We start from the raw sequence: 6000 nt of genomic DNA on the forward strand, positions 1-6000 counted from the left end.
CAAGCTCCTATTTTAGTCATTTTCCAAACCCAGGCTCCCCAGCCTGTAGATCTAGAGGTGTCGGTCTCTGAAATAGGAAAGTCACCAGCAAAAGAGCTTCTGCCCCATCAGCGCCCGCTGAGAGCAAAAGTCAGGGCTGAGGTTTTTGTGTAAAAGGATCTCATATCTGAACACGAGTTAATGGTGCCATTTGGGGAGCTTGTGGAGTCTTTAGGAAGGGAGGCCTTCCTATAAGGGGGGTGGTCCGTGAGAGGTAGATTCCACCCTCCTCACCACCTGAGTTCTCTGTCTTTTGGTGGGTGACAGATGAAAAGAGCAGTTGCTCCATGCTTTTGTCATCATTGATACAGCTCCCCCATGCCAGGCCTTCTCTGTCCCGAAAGACTACAGCTTGAACTGTCAGCCAACATATATTGTCTCTCCCTGAAGTTGCATTTGTATGTAAAGTATTTGTCACAGTGATGGCAAAGTAGCTAATACAGCCGCTCGACTATGACACTCTATGTAACTCCTGACAGATGAGAATGGACCTGAGTCAGCCAAAGAGAATTGTTCCAACAGCAGTCAGCCTATTTTTATGACCTTGGATTTACTAATCATATATAAAGTTTCTGTAAAGATGGGTAACAGAATGAGCTAAAGCACACACCAGCTACCCTCTTTACATGAATTTCACCTGGAGCCTATGAACTACCATGCTTACCTGTTAGCACAAGACTAGAGTCCAACATGTGTTTGGTAATATGCCTATATTATTACTATATATGCATTATTAATCTATATATATGTTCACATGTATATTTGTATCATGTATCATGTAAACACAACCTTCTTGGTGTCCATACATTAGTCTACTGAAGGTATAGAAAGAGTATGGGTTTTTAATGGCCACTTCCTAGATACTATATATAGAAAAAGCCCAATCAGAGAAATGCAAATCAAAACTTCCTTGAGATTTTACCTCACCCTAGTCTGAATGGCAGTCATTGAGAAAATAAATAACCACAAAGGATGACAGGGGTGTGGATACAGGTGAGTAGATAAAGGTCAGTGCTGATGAGAACGAAAACTGGTCAAACTACTTTGGAAATCAGTATGCAGTTTTCTCAGATAACTAAAAATAGATCTATGACGTGATTATGCTGGATAAGCCTTTGGTATTTACCCCAAAGTCTTCAAGTCAACATATCACATTACTGCATTGAAATTATGTAACCAGTCAATGTATCTAACAACTGAGGAATGGATAAAGGAAGTGTAGTACACAGTAGAGTGTTTTTCACTTGTTTAAGAGTGAACTTATGTCACTTGAAGGAAATGTGTGCAACCAGTAACAACCACACTAAGTGAATTAAGCCAGTCTCAGAAAAGTAAAAATTGTTTGTGTGCTCTCAAAGCAAATATTGCAGTGTGGTTCCTAGATATCTAATCAATACATAAAGTAAGATGTGTATATGTGACATGAAAATAGAAGTGCATCTGTCTAAGGAACCAAAAGAGTCTAATGGGGATAAAGAGGAATGAGAAAAGAGAAGATGGGGATGTGAGAAAGATATGCTTGCTTGTAATATATGTATAAGTGTCCTTATGTAGTACAGTACCAAGTACAATGAAAATGCACAATAAAAATTTCAAAAGAAAAGACAAGAAAAAGAATGCTGTAAAACATGAAACTTGAGTTAATCATTTGGTGTTCACTGCAGACTCCTACCAGCATTTCTTCTCCTTGGGGAAACAGAACAGAAGATTCAGTCATGTAGAATCATGGGCTGACAAGCCCACAGAGTTAGCTTAATTTAGCTTCTTATGTTGAAAGCAAAGACCTATAGAATTTCAGTTTGAGCCCCAACATGATGGCCTCTGCACATTATTATTAAGCAAGCATGAGATTTTCCCAAGATAGAAAGCTATTATACTGATTTATTGATCTTCCAGAAGCCCCTCCATACTCAACTGAATTAGACAGCCAAAGAGCTCTTTCAAACAATGGTGGTTTGGCATCAAATCACAGGAAGTAAGCGTCACAAGAATGGTCAACACAAGAAGTTTGATGAAACACTACATGACAAGCATGGTTGAAATCAGCTATATACCTACAGAAAGAACTGAACTGAACTAGTCACAGTGGTGTAGACTTGTCATCCTTGGTCTCAGGAGACTGAGATGTCAGGGTCAAGTCCAGCCTGGGATACATAGTAAGACCTTGTCAAAGAAAGGAAGGAAGGAAGGAAGGAAGGAAGGAGGAGGGAGGGAGGGAGGGAGGGAGGGAGGGAGGAAGGAAGGAAGGAAGGAAGGAAGGAAGGAAGGAAGGAAGGAAGGAAGGAAGGAAGAAAGAAAGGAAAGAGGAGGGTGAGAGGAGAAGAAAGAGGAGAGGCAAAGAAGATTAGAAAGAGGGAGAGAGGAAGGGAGGGGAGAAAAGAAGCAAGCAAAGAAAGGAGAACCACCCCAAGGCTGGCATGGCAAATGTTCAACCTCTTAGATATGTAGTGAGACTGATACAAAGAGAGTTATGAATTCAGAGGCAAGATCTAGTCTAGCATTGAGCTTATTTATATACCGGAGCCATGATTCCAGGTCTGGATAACATGTAAATTTCAGATGCCACCACTGGTTCATCCTTCAGATACAAATATCTTCCGTAAAGTCCACCCCCAGGGACACACCTCCTCCCACAAGGCCACACCTCCTCTAATAAGGACACACCTCCTAATATTTCCCTGACAGCTCAACTGAAGACTAACTGAGCATGCAAATGTGTGAGCCTATGGGGGTGGGGGGCGCCCCCCACCACGGTCTCACTCAGATCACTGCACAGGTTAAGGCCTTTTCTCTGTGGAAGAAGACAGAAAGTTAGAGCTCTCAAGACAGTTACAAGGTCCCATCCTAACAGATCCCAAAGTTGTTAATCATCAAGAAAAGCAAGATCCAAAGAAGAGGGTAGCACCAGGTATTTCCCAAGCTCAAGTGTGAAGCTCTGTAGCCCACTGACAGATCCTGCCAAGTGTGATGTCTTCCTTCAGCTGGATTTGACCTTGGCCTCCTGCAGGGGCAAGAGCTTTTCCCCCATCAGATGTTAGTATTTGTTTATTCAGTCAATGGAAGGGATTTTACTCAAAGTTCATATCTGGAATCTGTTTCTCGGTAAAATGTTTCAGAAAAAGAGGTTTTTACTGCCGTTTCCCCTCCCAACCTAGTCCAGAGAGTCCAATCCAGCTCCCTAGACTCCAGCCTGCTGCCAGGGGTCCTTCACCACCCAGTCCTTGGTTGTCATCAGGCACACTGCTCTGTGGAGCACAGCTGGGTTCCACTTTCTATCTGCTAAGACCATTTAACCGTGTTCTGCTCTATTACTTAGCATTAGAACAGTCTGTAGGCGAATCATTTCATCACAAATGTACAATTTAGCTTAGGTTGAGGCATTCTGGGGCAGCTTGAGCACTGGGTAAATATATATACAGACCCCTGAGCAACTTAAGTAACCTTATCACAAGGTTAATTACCACATTTTCACTTTACCTTTGTATAAATAATAATAATAATAATAATAATAATAATAAATAAATAAAGGCATAGACTTTTCTTGGTTGCAAAATCTACTCATATGTTGTGGCTTGGCTACTAATGACAGTGTTGAATATACAATTATGTTAAGCACAACGTCACGTCACAATGAATTCCAAGCAGAGAGTCCTGTTGTTTTTTTTTTAATTTCAATTTCAATTTCTTAAAATTATTCTAGCTCCAAAGGTTGTCCTACTATGCAAACTAACACTTAAAAAGCCTACTCAAGCAGGCTGCCCCACCTCACATCACCACTACAATGAGCAGGTGAGTGATGGATAGATGGGAGAGAGAGAGAAGCAGAGTAAGCTGTTCATGCACTGTGGAGAGAGATGGCAGAACTGGAGGCAGCAGTGAGGACTCTTGTATAATATTAGAGGAACCAGCCTCAATATTATACATCCCAGGGGCTCAGGAGAGAGAACTACTGACGGCGAGGACTATTTTCTGTAAATTGAATCTCAGCACACCGAGTTCTATAGTCCACTTGCTTTAATTCCTCTGGCATAACATCCTTTATACACAGCTTCAGTTCTGTTCTCATGTCTAGCTCCTTTCTTGCCTGATTTCTCTCTATATTTATCTGCTGTCCCCTCTATGTTCTATCTTAATTCCTTTGTCTAGTTCTGCCCCTTCTAGGTCATCATCCATCTTGTTCCTTCCCATATCATCTCCTCTCCCGTCTCCTTCTCTCTCATCTGGCTCTTCCTCATCTTCCATCTCGTTCCTCTAGTACTCTGCTGTAGCCCTTCAATCTACTTCTCTCCCATCTCAGTTTGTTCCTCTCAAGTTCTTACCCATCTAGTTCTTCCATTCTCTTCTCCTTCTTCCATTCTCTTCTCCTTTTCTTCTGTCCTCTGCTTTACAGTTATATATCTCCCCCAAATCACAATCCTCCCCTCCACCCAGGACACTCAGCCTGAACTTCCTCAGACAGTGATTGTCCGCTATCAGGATCAAATGGAGGGTTGATAAGAATTACAAAGAGGGGCACTAGTTGTTAATTACCATTTGTGACCCAAAGGGGAAGTGACTAATGAATTAACTAAAGGCTAAATATGGGTAATATTTAAGAAGAGGGATCTTACGTGCACAACTATAATCTTAAATGTGTTTGGTAAAGGATGTTAAAAATCTATAAGTTGCTAGGTCAATGGGAGAAAATAAAACTGTCTTCTTTTTTCCTGTGGCTCCTATCTGTCCAAGCTGTCTGCCGTTTTTCTGCAGGGTGGGGGAAAGTGTGCTCAGTCTCTAGGCAAGCTGTGTACAGCTAGATGCCCCTGGTGATAGTTAAAGGGAGATCTGGAACTGGAGGTAAGATTTGGGAAAGGAGGAAGTTAAGTTTAATTAGCACATCCACCAGGCCTTCTCAGACAGGTAGCCTGGATGCTTAAGTCTGTTCTTAGAGAGTACAGAGGTATCTCTGATAAGGTACTTTCCTCCATCCGGTGATGGACCTGGCCGGATGCTACCAATAATGATAATTACAGGGAGGCTTGAACTGGGAGTTCTGGCTGAGCATAGCTGTTAGCACAGAAGGTTATCTAAATATTCCTAGAAGTGGTTAGGTAAAGTAGTTAGAGGTCTATAAAGTTAGTAAGGCTGTAAGAAAGGAGGGGTCTGAGCTAAATTGTGTAAAGCTATTACTTAATGTCTGCCTGACCTAGGTGGTGTCCCCTTGTGGAATTTACCTTAAGTCAGGAGACTCGCCTGTGGGTTGTTATCACTGTTAATCCTCGGAAATTGGGTGACCACCTGGGTGATGTCTCCTTTAGTCCTTGAAAGTGGCTAGGGGAGATATCTGATTCCAGAGAAAGCCTTTCCTGAGGCTGTTCTCCAAATGCCTGGAATGTGTATGTCTAGAGAGTGATCAGTCCACATTGTTAGCCCTTCTTAGGGAAAAATCAATTGGGAAAACTATGAAGGCACACATGATTTTCATAACAGAATACAGCTGATATATAACAAGCCAAATAACACCAAAAACTCCTTGGGATTTGGCTTCCTCTGGAGGAATTCCCTGATTCCTCCAGGTAGTGACTTTGCCATAACCAGCTGAGTTCTTATGATATTCCTGCGGCCCGCAGCAGAGGACCAGGCTGATGGGAGTAGCCTGAGCTGCCATCTGAGCTCATGGTGATTTCCTGATCCATGCTGACCCCAACGGCGATTTCTGGGTCCAGGGTCCTGCTGTAGTCAGAGTCTGTGTTGATGTCCGTGGCCTGCATTGCCACGAAAGGCCATCTGGATGTCCAGAGTCTGGGCTGCCCCATTAGCCATTAATGTGAGTGGCCTACACTGCCATCTGAGGCCAAGTTGATGTCCAGGGTCAGGGCTGTCTCCAAGGGCCTTGCCTGGGTCTGTGGTCCTACTGTAGCCCAGGGCTCTGTTCGTGGTCTGTGCTCCCACTGACTGGGAAGAGCAAGGAAGCTACTTTTG

The 6000-nt window shown here is 43.0% G+C and overlaps 1 pseudogene; it reads right to left on the minus strand.

Annotated features, from left to right (window-relative positions):
* LOC114695886 overlaps window positions 1-5789 on the minus strand; it is a 30702-nt pseudogene extending 24913 nt beyond the window's left edge.
* Window positions 5790-6000: the final 211 nt, after the last annotated feature.

Source organism: Peromyscus leucopus, chromosome 6, assembly GCF_004664715.2.
Source record: "Peromyscus leucopus breed LL Stock chromosome 6, UCI_PerLeu_2.1, whole genome shotgun sequence".
NCBI classification, from domain to species: Eukaryota; Metazoa; Chordata; class Mammalia; order Rodentia; family Cricetidae; genus Peromyscus; species Peromyscus leucopus.